We start from the raw sequence: 16,273 nt of genomic DNA on the forward strand, positions 1-16,273 counted from the left end.
CTTTTTACAATGTATGGCAATGGAGCTTCAATGGTTCTTCATGGAGTTTCTCACGTTTGGGGTGGCATAGGGAAGAAGAAGGTAAAAGGTGGAGGAAAGAGGTGAAAAGGCGTAGGTGAAAAGTGTGTGGAAATGAGTTCTTATATCCCTACGAAATGAAGAAATAAAAACTCTATGACAAGGAAGTGAGTTCTTATATCCCTACGGAATGTAAAAAAAATCTCTGTGGAATTGACCATCACTTTCGCCTTATTTTCCAAACGAAATTTTCCTTTCAAGAAAAATGTAAACGTGTACACTATGTCAGTTCTGAGCTGGCGACTCCTACGTAGCTTAATTAGTTCTTATCTCTATTCAAGAGTCTTAATGCAATTAGGTATTAATTTGGTCACCTGCTCTTTTTCTTAAAAAAATCAAGTCAACGTTTAACATCTTTTTGTACTATTTTTTTTTAAAGGGTAGATGACTGGTGACTCCTACCTAGCTTAATTAGTTCTTATCTCCATTCAAGAGTCTTAATGCAATTATGTATTCATTTGGTTACCTTCTTCTTCTTCTTAAAAACCCAAGTCAACGTTTAACATCTTTGTGTTCTATTTTCACTGCTTGATTTAATTTGTTCTTATCTTCATTCTAGAAACAACTCTTAATTTGTTTTTGGCTCTAATTTTTACCCGCCGGACTTGCCTCTTCTTTTCCTTTTCCTTTTTTTTTAATCAGTATTTTACTGTGCCAAGTGGCCCACGTTGCTCAATCCAGCAAGCATGAGTTAAGGTTTTTGACGACTGTTCGAAGGCGGCCCCTGGTTTTTCACAAATGGGTCGAGACAAGTAGCTCCACTTTACAAGATCAACGGTCTCGGCTACACATCCATATACCCTTCTAGCACAAATTTTTACCGGCAACTGATGTTGGCCCTATTATGTTTTAATAAATGCACTAGCTCACCTTGTCTTTTCTTTCTTAATTTGCTACTCATAGCTTCTTTGGAAAGGGAATTGATTTCGAAACTCCAATGTTTTGATGAGATGCGGGAAGCATCTTATCGTCTAGCTTTTAAAGGGCTGTAAGAAGGATTTTACAGTTCTCAAAAAGCACTTATAAGCCCTTTAAATACTAAACGACAGGATGTTGCGCGCATCTTATCAAATCAGTGGAGTGCTGAAATCATTTCCCTTTGGAAATTGTGATTACTTTTGACAGTTGGTTAAATAGTAAAAGACAAGATGAGTTAGTCCAATTATTAATACATTATAGTGCATGTATATGGGGCAGTGATAAATCGACCACATACATCTTAAATAGAGAGAGAGAGACGGGTCGATTTAAGATACTAGGTGGGTAGATTTATGTTCGTATCCCAACCATACGTTAGAAATGCTGTGAAAAGGACCAAATCTTTGATCTCTAGAGTACGGTTTTGGAGGTGTTTTACTATAAAAGAGGACTGCTAGAAAAAGGGCAATGATAAATCGACCCCCAAATAGCTTAAATCGACGCTATGTGTCTTTCTCCTCTCCTCTGGGTTAGAGAGAAAAAGAGGGGAGAGAGAGACACATAGGGGGTCGATTTATCACTCCCCTAGAAAAAAAGTAAAATGATTTCAGCACAACTACGTTTTGATACATGCGCCCATGTATCTTGCCTTTTAGCATTTAACTGTCACGTAAATGCTTTTTGAGGACGGTAAAAACCCTTCCACATCTCTTTAAATATAAAAGACAAGAAACATGAGCGTCATGTAGGGGTGCAAGTTCGGCCCTGTCAGCCCTGACCCTCCCTGAGCCCGAACAGGGTCAAGGCTGGATTTTCCAGCCTTGAGGGCGGGTCAGGGTTCATTTTTTTAGACCCTGACTCGGGTCGGGTTGGGTTCTGGGTTAATGCCTCGGGTACCCTGACCCGACCCAACCCTAAGTTTTCTATTATAGAATTGAACCATCTATGTGTGGACCCCGATCCGAGAGACGGGGGGGACGAGCCCCCACGAGAAGGTCTCCCTCTGGAATCATCCACGTGAATGGAGAGCTCTACCAAGGAACTCTCGAAAGAAGTGCCTCTCACAGCATGAGTGGTGATATAAGGTGAGATACCTCTCGATTCGGGGACTAGCCCGGATTCAAGGCGTACCTCAAAAAAAGAAGAGTCGTCATCTAAGGAAGTGGGCCCTGGATCCCATACTATGCTCTGTTGCAACGGATAACCAGAGATATAAAAGAAGGTTCGTGCCTGGTTACGAATTTGGAAGGTCCGAAGAGCACCTCATCCGCCCAAGTGCAAACACCTGGTCTCTTATGCCATTTACTTATTGATTTTGAAGAGTTTTGGGCGAAAGTCATGTGAAATGGGAACATATATCTCCGAGAAGACGTCTACCTAATCATGCATGTCTCGGAGATGAATAATAAGCACATATAAAAGAAATGAAATAAGTGTCACCTGAGAATAACTAGGTTATGAATGTCATACCTAATTAGTGTCTAAGTTCTGGTGTGCAAGCACATGCAAGCTACAGCTAAAAGTATAGGGTCTGTACATAAAAGTAAGAAAACACAGCAAAACATACAACACAATTCAATTCTATACACGACTCGATAAGACGAATTCTAAAACTCTAATGCAAGACTTGACTCGGACCAGAATGACCATCCACCCTGGCTGCTCTACGTATCCCGGTCTCGAGAAGAATCAGAATCAACGTAGTTCGATTACCTATTCTAAACTATGATGCCTAACCATCTAGAACCGCTATCCTAGACTCGATCCACTAGACTCGGCTGGTTTTTAAAGCTTTTTGTAATTTTTGGGACTCTCTATATGCCCTAACTAATGCAAGTTGATAAGCTAATGCAGGTGGGCCCTATATCCTATGTATAACTAGGCTGTGCATCCTAAAGAAAACCCTGGGCTGACTATATGCTTTCTAGTCTAGCCATCGGTTCGACTAAATGTCTAACCGACCAACTCGAGGCCTCCTAACTCTAGAGACACCCACACGACAGGACACACCATATCAATACAAACAGGACAGACTCCTAACTCTAAAACACCCCAAATATCTAGGACAGACTCGTAACTCTAGGGGAAGATCTTTTTGAAAAGGTTTTGAAGAATTTTTATATTTTTGGAGGTTTTGAAATGCTTATTTTGAAAGGTTTGGCTGGACTTGGGATATGAATCCCAAGCTGCACTACGTACCTCGTGGAAGAAGATTAAGCCAACGTAGCTCGCAAAAAAAAATTTCCTAACTACTCTTAATGACTCAGATTTTTGAGAATTTTGGATTTTTCAGATATTTTTCAAGTGTTTTTGAATTTTTGACACAAGATGACAGAATCCTATCATCATAAGGGTAGGATCGACTCCTGATATCCCGCAAAGGTTGGACAGCATCCTATGCTTTGCGGGGGAACTGGACAAAATCACGACTCTGTAAGGGTTGGACATCATCCTATAACTTGCAAGAGTGGATAAAAAAATTACATGATTTGATGAGAGGTTGGACAGAATCCTAACCCCTATGATGATAGGACAGACTCCTGAAAGATTGACTCTCTAGCTAAGGACAGACATCCTATGCTAAAGGACTGACTCCTATACGAAAGGACTGACTCTTAGACGAAAGAAAAAGACTTTCTAAACTGGTAACTATATGAGAGGGTGCTATTTAGACAAAGCATGTCTTCTTGAAGAAGAGGAAAGAAGAAGGTGCTAGTGAGACTGGGCAAGTCTCCTAAACACAGAGATGAGCTCCAAGTATCCTTATCATTGCCCTTGCAATGATAACGAGAGGATATGAGCAACTGTCAGACCTAGTTGGTCTTCTACTTAGTAGGGTTACAGCTGGTGAGACGAGAGGTAGTCCCCTATGATTCGACTCACTAAAGGAACAAGGCTTGCTATGAGACAAAGCATGTCTCTCTCAAGAGTATGACTTTTTCTTCCTAAGACATAGCATGTCTCCTACAAGGGTGGGCTCTAGATAACTCTTTCATTGCCCTAGCAATGAGAGGGCAAATTCTAAGAGTTACTAAAGACTGGACAAGTCTAAAATTGAAGAGGGGAGCGCTATTCAGACTATGCAAGTCCCCTATGGATGGGCTTGAGCTATCGTCTTCATCGCCATCGTAATGAATAGGCTACAACAAGTAAAGACAATACTTTTCTAATACTATCTGAGCATAGATATATTTTCCAAAAGACACACCACTTCATAGTAGCCCTTCCATCAGTTGTCACCACAAATTTAGAAACATGCAATTTCTTATACAAAATAGCATTAGTACAGCACAAAGCATGATAAAAACTGAAAACACTATATCAAAAAAAATCCTCAAATACGCAATATACTTAAATAAAAACTTTAGGTAATACGTAGCATATTCTCTGATTACTATTTTTATTATTTATTTTAGTATTATTCCTTAACACTTACCTTTTAAAACCCAACATATACAAGAGTCACTTCCAATTATGATAAAATTGATGTCATTAACCACAGTGGCACCATTACTATCTTATAAGCATCACTAAAGGTAATATAAAATTTATAAAATGAGACAACAACTGTGTGATAGATTATATAGATGAAGGTACAGAACATCTGTTCAATTCTCTAAAACCGTTATATATTGCACATAACAAGGACACTCAAACAACTCATTATCAATTCAGAAATTAAATAATTTCAGCTATACAAATACATCAACACATATCAGTAAGCTGATATCCTAAAATTATTGGAGTGAATCAAAGTGATATCAATACATTAAGAATGACTAGAGGAGGTTAGGACATCATCACAATCTTCTCAACCCAATCAAACCTAGGATGAGCAAGCCAGGCTTTCAGTCTTAGTTACATATTTTGCATTCATATCTTTTATTTTGAGACATATCAATATTGACACGGACAAGATCATGTTGAAACATTTAAGATTCTAATATCCCTCAATCCAACCATAATTCCCACATCCAACATACATTGCCATGAATTTAGTTTTTTTTAAGATTATTTCAGTACATCAACTTATCTTGTTCAAAGAATCTCACAAGCATCACTTTAACCCTCCTGCTACCTCCTCATAATTCAATTAAAGGAGAGATAGAAACTAGAGTCATGTCACTCGCCAAGGAAAATGATATTAACACTACCACCTTTCAACTACTACACTAGTCCCAATATCAATTGGTTTTGAAGAGCATTATCCTTAAAATTATCATGACCTGAACTGATCAAGCCCATTGGTGCATCCATCAACTTCCTAAGCAAGATTATACTAAGACTAGGTCCCAAGAAAATGTAAAAAAGGAAGCCTATTCAATCAGCCATCTTCATATGTAACTACAAGATATCCTCTACAGTATACTATCCCCAAAAATAAAATTCACACTATCATGGGAAATGACCAGATCGCACCAGGCCCACACAAATAAGAGTGAGGATCTAAGACTGGAAAGACATGTATGAACTATTAAACCATGAGATTTATGGGTTGCTTGACATCAATGGTGTTAGGGCTGTCATTATCAAGAGGGAATGGCTGCTACTATCATAAGGATGTGAAGGGTGCAAATATTATACAAGGTATATGGGGGATGTACATATCACAAAGATGTAGGGGTTGAATTTCAAATAAATAAACTGCACATAGAACAAGAATTGGACTACTCATAGATCAAGAACTAAACTGCAAATAAATGGACTGGACATGAAATAAATGAGCTGGATATAAAACAGGGACCGATCCTATATAACTCATAATGCTTACATTAAAAGGAGAATTGCATTGGTACCCCTTATAGTGCTGACATTTGAGATAAAAACTAAAATATACAACTGGTAATGCCATAAATAATAATAAAAAAAAAAAACTGTGAATTAAGTTGTAAAGGTTGCCCTTATCAAGGTGAAATAGGACTATCATTATCAAAGAGATGGCTGTCAAAACAAAGCTATAAGGACTATTATTGTTAAGGGGATGGGGGTGTTAATATCAAAAGTATGGGGCTATGGGTAATGACAATAGCCACACTCCCATCACAACATTCATAGCAGGCCCACTTCCCTTACAAAACATATTATAGAATGGGAGGCATTTTGATATGCAACAGTGGCACCATTTCCTTGCCAAAACAAAACATGAACTGGTAGGCCCCTCCCTATGTTTTGGTTTCTTCAGAGAAGGTGGGTTCACATTATTTGGTGATACAACGAAAGCGACAAAAGCCATAAAGGGAATCACTTAAAGGAAGGTCATGAAAAAAATGACTTGAAGAAGGGCTGCTCCCAAAACAGAGTTGAAATAGGAGCTGATTCAAAATTTTCAGAGATTTGAACACTATATATGGAGTTCTGTGTCGTTTTGATATTAAAGTTGGATCATAACATTGAAAGAGGATATATATATATATATATATATATATATATATATATATATATATATAGAGAGAGAGAGAGAGAGAGAGACAACGGTTCCTACACACATGTGTAGATAAGTTATCTACACACTAGCTTAAAATACAGTGGGGCCCACATTGTTTGGGTGATCCAAACCATTCATTTTTAAGGCCCTCACATAGATAGGGTGTCCACAAAAAATCAGATCCATAGGATCATCCTAACCATTCGAAATGTGGAGGCAAAAGATGGACTAATTTGTGAAGGTTTAAAGACATCCATTTTACATCCACAAATCGTAGGGTTGGGATGATCCTATGGATCTGATTTTTTGTAGACACCCTATCTATGTGAGGGCCTTTAAAATGGATGGCTTGGATCACCCAAACAATGTGGGCCCCCACTGTATTTTAAGCTAGTGTGTAGAGAACTCTCTACACATATGTGTAGGAACCGTTTTCTCATATATACAGTGGGGGCCCACATTGTTTGGGTGATCCAAGCCATCCATTTTAAAGGCCCTCACATAGATAGGGTGTCTACAAAAAATCAGATCCATAGGATCATCCCAACCCTACGATTTGTGGATGTAAAATGGATTTTTTTAAACCTTCACAAATTAGCCCATCTTTTGCCTCCACATTTCGAATGGTTAGGATGATCCTATGGATCTGATTTTTTGTGGACACCTTATCTATGTGAGGGCCTTAAAAATGAATGGTTTGGATCACCCAAATAATGTGGCCCCCACTGTATTTTAAGCTAGTGTGTAGATAACTTATCTACACATATGTGTAGGAACCGTTTTCTCTCTCTCTCTCTCTCTCTCTATATATATATATATATATATATATACTACCTTGAATCATAATAACATTATCACTCAAAAGTTATCAAGAAAATTAGCACTCAACAACTATGTATAATCTTAGAATTTGATAAATTCAATGGCCTATCAATAATCATATAAAAGAAAATTCAAGTAAACATAGATTATGTTTCATTTTTTCCTAATTTAACACTAAACTTCTCATGCACATGGACATAGAATCCAGAATGCAGGCATATGAAATTTCAAAACCTTATGATATTCACATTGATACGAGTACTTGTATCTAATGGTTATATCAAAATCTCATAACACCGCTGGTAATAACATTCACCTAACATTGTTTCATTCATCTTTTTATAAAAAACAATCAGGTCTTAAATCATTATCACAGAACAAATAGATTTCTATAATCATTCATACAACTCCTTAGGAACATACTGATCTAAAGTATCACTCATTTTCTTAGCTCGTTCACCATGTTTTTCATCAATTATTCACAAAATAAAAATAAAAATAAAAATAAAAATAAAAACAGTTTTTATCACTAATTATTAATAATATTTCTGAAATTTCTTCACATAACTAAAATCACAAAAAGAAAACACTTTCTAGGATATAATCCACAGATCAATACTATTAGGAAAGCAAAATCAAAACATTTCACCCGAATCCACTATCATGCAATTTTGAGCCAAATTTTAAAAGAAAAATCAACCAAATCGTGAAATTGTGCAAGAGAAGATGAAGATCTTATCGAAGAAAACTAAACTAGAAAAAATGATCCAGATCGAATCATACAACTTAAATATAAAAAATAATTATTATAAAAACAAAAACTGAAATAAAAAAAATCTAATTATTTACTAAAGAAACCATCAAAATTACCTCATTTAGACATTCAAGCTTTAAATGAGAATGAGGATTGAGAAATACCTTTTCTGACAATTCTAAAGATGCTCTAATCCTCGCCAAATGAAGCTTTCTGACAATTCTAAAGATGCTCTAATCCTCGCCAAATGGAGCTTTATTCGAACAAAAAAGAATTCTTCTTTTGCCCTTTACCTTTTCTTAGCCACAGATGAACAGGCTTCAACTTTCAGATCAAAACAAAGTTTTAAGCTCACGATTTTAGGATCTCGACATGGTTAGGGTTTCAAAAAAGTATTGAAGAAGACTAGAATCAACAGATCTTGTGATCTTCTAAAGAAAAATTAATGATCAAAGAAAGTTAGAGATCGGCCAGAGTTCGATCAGAGAAGAAAAGAGAAACGAAGTTAGGATTTTAAACTTAAGAAGAAAGATTTCAACTGAAATTTGAAGAAAATAGCAAAGATCCAGAGTTTCTAAGTTGAGAGAGATGAAGAACACAAGTAAATGACCGAAGGATAACCGGGATCTGGCAAGATCCAACGGAGAAGATGATCGGAAAAGGTAAGAAAAGGGTTTCGGTTTGCAGATCTACTCTCTCTCTCTCTCTCTCTCTCTCTCTCTCTCTTCTCTCTCTTTCTCTCTCTAAAAGGGAAAAACGAAAGTTTTTTTTAAATGAGCTTAAGCCTCTATTTATAAGCAAATTTTGAAATTGATATCGACACTCCAATTGATAAGGCGCGCGAAAAGTTGATATGGCACGCCAGCCTTTTTGTCTTTTTCGGCCCATGCTCGTCCTTCACAGGATAAATTCACCCCTCCTTCAGGATAAATTCACACCCCTTTTCTGGTTTACACTACGGTTCCCACTCGGCTCGTTCGCTAGGCAAACGTGCTCGGATTTTGACGAAATTTTGCATGAACCTTGGTGGAACCCTAAGTTAGCTTGGGGTGAAATTTGGGACCCTAGTTGATTGATTTGGTTGGGTTTTGCTCAAGCAAGAGAGATTTAGGGCACGGTCAAAATGGAGTGTCTCTTTTGCTAATGTTTTCTATTATCTTGGATTGATGTTTCTTTAGATTATTATTATTAATTGTCTCTGTTGCCCGTCATGTTGTTGAATTCATATTGTTTTATTTTGTTCCCTTTCTCTGTTTATTGATCATTTTGTTCTATATGATAAGTGGTTGCTTTATTTTTGGCACTCTTAACAAGTTAACAAGTATTTGCACTAGGGTCAATTAGGACCGGCCCAGCCCGGCCCTACCCAATCAGGGCGGGCCAGGGCCAGCACTGAGCGTTGTAGGGCGGGCCATGGGTTGAGGTTCTTCGGCCCTGACTCAGGGTCAGGGCGGGTCAGGGCCGAGATAATAGGATCCAGGGTTGGGCTAGGGTTTTGAAAATCCCAACCCAACCCGACCCTGTTGCAGCCCTAGTGTCATGTATCAAAACATGTTTGTGTTGAAATCATTTCCCTAGAAAAATGGATAGTTGGTTTTGTGAAAAAAAGCCTTCTACCATGGCAGAACAGGAAGAGAGACATTTTGGGGAGTTAAGAAGGGTAATTGGGGGGAATTGGGCATTTTTATTGGTAGTTCCTTTGGTATAGGAATTGACTCGGGTGTGTTTGGTGTACCGTTTGAAATAGCGTTTTCATGTTTGGTTGGCCAGATCAAAACGGCGTTTTAAACGGCAAACGAAGGTATTGTGCGTTTGGTTGCAAATGCCCCAAAACGGAGTTTTAGTGGTAAAATTACCAAAAAGGGCATTGTTTGGTTGGCCTGAATGTAACTCAACTACTCTCTCATTAGGCCCATTATTAAAATGTCATTAGGATCTCATTCAAACACCATTAAAATTAAACACCATTGCTAAAAAAAATGGCTATACCTTTGGGGTTCTTCTCCTTCTTCTTCTTAACGGCTGGATTTGTTGGATTTGACGGACGAGTGGAGGCGCTGAGGCAGTGAGGCGTGAGAGGGTTTGAAACTTTGGAAAGTAGATGAAGAAAGTAAGAAACTAGAGTTTTTTTCTTGTTTTGAATTAAATATTAAAATTTAACAAATTTGTGTCCTCAAGAATGATATTAACACCCCCACTTTTTTGGTATTTGACGTAACGCATAAAATCGCACGCATATACGTAAAAATGGGTATTGGTGAGGGCAAACACGTAAAAACCCACAACCCAAAAACTCCGTTCAAAACGGCGTTTTGCAAACGGACCTCCCCCCCTCCGTTTCCAAAACGCCGTTTTGAGGGTTCGAAACGGTGTTTCAAACGGCGTTTCAAACGGTGGTTGCGCACCCAAACACTCCCAAACGGCCGTTTCGCCCCAAAACGGTGTTTCAAACGCCAAACGGTGTTTTAAACGGTATGCCAAACACGCACTCAATCTTCTATGCTGGAAAGCGAAATTAGAATCATGATTAATGGTGGTAAGCTAATGTAGAATTTGTTTCCTAGACTAATCTAAGGTTTGAAGTCGATGTCAAGTGATATTTGCCCTTGCCCATGCTTGGATTTTCGTGTTTTTTTTTTTTTTTTTTTTTCAGTCACTCAATTAGAGGAAGGTGGGTTGTGTTTCTTCATCTAGAAAGAGGTCTCAATCTCTCTTTCATGATTAACTGGAATGGAGCTTAGTACAGACAAAAATCTGTCATCTTTGTCCACTGCCCACCCAATGAATGTAAAAACATGGAGATTTTTGTATTTGAAATGATATTTACACTCCCTCCCCTTCCTTTTCTTCAAAAACTGATTCCACTTTCTTCATTCCCACTGTGTTGGTTTGTCATTTCCAGAAAGAGACAAACAGAAGGTGTAGAAATGCGGAAAGGGACTGGAAATCTTATTCCCCTTTTTTGTATTCAAGGACACTAGCTTATCTCCTGGGGCTGTTCGCCATGGTGATAGAAATTCTTGGATTAGCTCTTCCTGGGATTGGCTATGCTTGGATAATTATATCTCAAGTAAACTCCTAGATTGGCATCCCGCCTATTATTGTAGCAAGCCTATCCAAGGACAAGATAAAACTCGGCAGCTTGCACTCTTTGGGATGCCGTTGTTTTTGTCAATTGTTTGGTTGTTTTAAAGATCAGCTTGTACACACGGCAAATATTGATTGGCTGTTTCAACTAAGGCACACGGCAAATATTGTTATATGGGTTATCATTCATGGACCCTATAGAAAACAAGCATTATTGGATTATTTAAATGGGAAGTGATATTTACGCCCCTTTTGATCACCAGGGACACCCAACGTCAGTGTATCAATGGCAAAAAGGGAGATGATGTACTTTATGTCAAAAAAATCCAATGGCTTTGATTGCAAAGTACACTGGCAAATGGGTGTCCCTGGTGATGAAAGGGGCGTAAATATTATTTCCCTATTTAAATTTGTGTTTGTTTATATTATCAAATTTGATTATATTGATTATATTTTAAGAAACTCCACCATAAGAACTACAAAAATTAGGGTTGTTTCTTTAACTCAGGTTGTTAAGAGCCAACGTTGAGAGACCTTTTTCTAATCCATGTGAACACCCTGTAGCCTTTTTACAAGGCTTAAAAGTTAAAACATTTTGATAAATTTCTATGTAAGATTTAGTCAGTAAATTGTGATGATGAATGGATGAATCATGGGTTATCATTTCAGATTTTTGAATTTGAGAACATGCATGGACATGTATTTTAGATTTTAGGACATATAAATAAGTTTTTATTACACTTTTAGCACAGAGAAACAATTTTAAGCCCAAACTTATAGTCTTATTCTTGTGGTCTGTCTTTTAATTTATTTTGTTAGGCTCCATTCATGTGTAAAACAATGGTTTTATGTTTCGGTTCCGGTATGTGTTTCGGACTTCACCGAAACTGAAATTTCAACCGAAATCAGAAAATTTCGGCCAAATCCGGTACACCAAAAAAAGGAACATTTTATTCATTACCGAATTTTGGCCGAAATTATGGAAAAATACAATATTAAAAAAAATGAATTTAGCAAAATTTCCAAAATTTCAGATTTGGCCGAATTTTGGTTTCGCTCCCATTCTTCCACAACTAATTTTTTTTACACACAATATTCATCCTCACCTATTCTTGTTGGTGTGATTGATTACCACAGACTTCCCTCGAAAATCCAATAAAGCCAAATATTCCACGTAATCCAAGAGGTGAGAACTTAAAAAAGACCACTATAATCAGTGGTGAGTATTTGCACCGATTTAATATCATTAACCTTCAGATTTCTCTGAAATCAGTTCTAGCTTTCATTAGGAGTTGGTTTATGTCTTCTTCTTCTGCCTTAAAAACCCAATCTTTATCTAATAATGCTCCTTCATATTTGCTTGTGTAGAAAAAGGAAAGCCTAAAATTTTGTTTGTTTTGGTGTTATTTTTGTATAGAGGGGTTTCTTTTGTTTCAATCTTTTTTTGCATAGTACTTTAACTTCCGGTGCACCTCGACTAAGAGAAGAAGTTATGTAAAAAAGTTGGGCTACAATGCTTTGATTAACCGAAAAATCCCTTCCTATCCAGCTCTTCTTTTTTCTTTCCTATTTAAATCTAATTTCCACATTTTATTGTTAACCTTACATTTCATTTCCCATTTGGATTATTGTTGACATATAGATGACGAATTAACTGTTGGCTTCTCCTTAAATTCGTATAGAATCAATCTTCCAATGACCAAAACTACTTCAGTGAGATCAACATCTAAAGAAATTGGGATGGAAAAAGATGACTCCATGGGAAGGACACAAAACAACAATAGATTGGTACATCAAGAATCTAGATTGCTGGGGCGAGGTCTTAGGTGCAGTTCTCCATGAATCAAGAAAACTTATGTGCCGTGTTTCAAAGACAATATCAATGGTTGATAGAAAACTCTGCTTCCTATAACTGTTCAAAAAATAAATAAAAAACTCTGCTTCATATAATGTTATGAAATAACCCTCAGAATTATTAGCTTAATTGTTGTAGGCCTTTGGTTTATGCATGTTTTTCTATCCTCATTGTGGGCATTTAAGCTATAATGTACTTACACATTAGCAGTTTCTACACAGTATATGGGCATCGGTAGCAGTAACCCTATCTGAAAGGCCTTTGATTTATCCATGCTTTCTCTTTGGCTTTGATTAAAGGAGAAGAAGAACTTGCTGCGATATTTCTTTACATAGGAAAATGGAGTTTTCATTGGCTGTTGTTAGTTTTTTCTTTCCAAAATCAAACTAGATTTTGGACAAGGAGAAGAATGGAATTTCATTGTCTAATGTTGGCACTGTAAACAAAGATTTGCTAGAAGCTTCTAATTTAGCAAGACAGTCGGTGAAATCGTTGTCACTTCTAGGTACCAGAGAAAAAGAAACAGAACCATACAAACAAAGATCTTTATCTCATCCAATATATTGGCGAGTCTCCATGGACCGGCGTGAATTCCATCACCCCAAAAAACTGTATTTGAAGAGTCGCTTTCCACTTCCAACCTTCCCTCCATCTGGTTACTAAAGATAGACAATCCTTTTTGGTGAGCACGAATATCGGCTTCAGTAGAATCACTAATTCCGATAGATCCAACAAAAGAATAGATGATGTTACCCAAAGAATTCCTAAAAACGCCGCCTATGCCTGGGTTCCCAAGGGAGCAACCATCGACATTGAGTTTGATGACATTTGTAGGAGGAGGTTTCCACTTCACTACCACTTTAGCTTTAGGACCACTACCTTTCAAAATCGTATCCCAATTCTTAATAGCAATGTCCGCCGAGTATACTGAAAGGGAGTGTTGTTGTAGAGCCTAATGAACCACTGTAACTTTGATATTCCAAACCATTCGCAGGAGAGAGGAACCTTTGTCCTAAAAAATCTGAGAATTCCTCTCCTTTCAAATAATCCAGATGACAACAAAAGGTGTGATATGCCATACCTTTAGAGTAGGAGAACCGAAACCAGTTGTTCTCCAACTTACTAATAAGTCTTGGATCGAATAAGAGAAAACCCAATCAACCCCGAACCATTTGAGAACTTGACTCCAAATGGATGAAGCCATTCTCCAATGGATGAAAAGATGTGAGTTGGACTCCTCGTTTGAATCATATATATAACATTTGTTCACCAAATGGAAGTGATGCTCTTTCAAACTATCATGCGTATTGATTCTATTAAGAATCGCTATCCAACAAAAGGCATGAACTCTTGGTGGAACATTGGATCTCCAAACTTTCCGCCAAGTAAAGGAAGAAGTTGTGGGATCACCCAAGAAACGGAAAAGTGATTTTACCAAGAAAACACCGCTTGATTCTGGTGCCCATAGCCTTCGATCAGGCTAGTTTAATGGGATGTAAATCTCCTCCAATCTGCAAAGAAGGTTAGTATAGAAAATAATTTCTTGGTCAGTAAGGTTTCTAGACAGCTTTACTCCTCACACCACCCTTCCCCTACCCTTTTGAAGCACTCAGATACTCTCACATTTTATTCCTTACAATCCTAAAGAGGCTCGAAAATTCTGGGACAATGGTATAATAGCTGCACTGGATCTCCAAACTTTCTGCCAAGCAAAGGAAGAAGCTATGTGGGATCACCCAAGAAATTAAAAAGTGATTTTACTGAGAAAACATCACTTGATTCTGGTGCCCATAGCCTTCGATCGGGTTGATCTAATGGGATGTAAATCTCCTCCAATATGCAAAGAAGGTTAGTATATCAACTAATTTCTTGGTTAGTAAGGTTTCTAGACAACTGTACTCCTCACAGCACCATTCCCCCACCCTTTTGAAGCACTCAGTTACCCTCACATTTTTATTCCTTACAATCCTAAAGAGGCTCGTGAATTCATGGGACAGTGGTATAATACCCAACCATTTATCACTCAAAAAATCTACATTCTTCCCATCCCCCACCCTAAATCTAATCCCATAGGTGAAAATATAATAAAGTGAAAAAAATGGACATACATGCTCCCAAGCCTCGACTTCTACCTAACCTACCTACCTCCTACGCATCCCTCGTCGCCCTACACTTTTTACATCTTCATATATCGAATGACATTACAAAAAAAAAAAGAAAAAAAGAAAAGAAAGTATATCTCGTTCAGAAGGATTTTGGATTTAGGCAAGTATTAGAGAGAGAGAGAGAGTCATGACCGGCCTCTCTGATTATTGATCAAGTGAGACACAATTTGTTATTCACCCTTTAACTTGGAAATTAAAGGAGGTGTCACAGTTCAAGCTTTGGAGTTGTTTGAAGGTCGAAGACTTCTCACGTGAAGTAGAGAAGACAAAAACAAGATAAAGAGAAATACGAGATTGTATTCAAGGATTCGTCACTACAGTGTTAGAAAATATGCATTCTGTTCGAAAAGTCGCCTTATTTCCCACCATGTGTTCTGGGAGGCAAAAATAGAAACCAACACTTTGGGTTTTAGGAAAACCTAAGCATAAAAAAAGTAGAGTGCGTTTCTCCTCTTGGTGGCGGCAAAACAAGAGGGACGGAGAGAGAGAGAGAGAGAGAGAGAGAGAGAGAGAGAGAGAGAGAGAGAGAGAGAGAGAGAGAGAGAGAGAGAGAGAGAGAGAGAGAGAGAGAGAGAGAGAGAGAGAGAGAGGGTTTTCTTCTCAGGTTTTTCTGGTTTTTTCTCATGGATTTTTCTCTCAGATTTTTATTGTGTACGGTCTTGGTTGAGAGGGTAAGGAAAGGGTTGTGGTTTTGTGGGTCTAGGTTAATCCATTGTAGTCCCTGTATATTGTTTTCTCCTAGTGGAAGATTGTGTTTGCCCGTGCATGTAGGTATCTTGGTTGAACCACGTAAATCTCAGTGCTCATCTTGTGGTTTGTGTTTTTTTTTCTTTTCTCATTTACTGGTGTACGATCAGATCAAATTTGCCCTATGAATTTTCTTAGCAAGTGGTATTAGAGCCAGGTTGGAGCGATTTGGGGTTGGGTGGAGTGATCATAGTTGTTGTGATTGGATCATGGTTACAGTGATCGTCAAAGGGTAGAAAGATTATTCGAGATATTCTCATTCGAGATAGAGTCCTACAAAAAGAAGTGCGAAGTGTATGAATTGGCAGTAAAATCAAATTCTACCCAGTTCGACATCGACAAGTTTGACGGAAAGGGCAATTTACCCTATGGCAGATGAGGGTGATGGACATCCTAGTTCAACAAGGATTGGCTAAGGCATT

This window comes from Tasmannia lanceolata, unplaced genomic scaffold (genome assembly GCF_043159265.1).
Source record: "Tasmannia lanceolata isolate RefF3 unplaced genomic scaffold, GAP_Taslan_0.1 ptg000025l, whole genome shotgun sequence".
Lineage (NCBI taxonomy): Eukaryota > Viridiplantae > Streptophyta > Magnoliopsida > Canellales > Winteraceae > Tasmannia > Tasmannia lanceolata.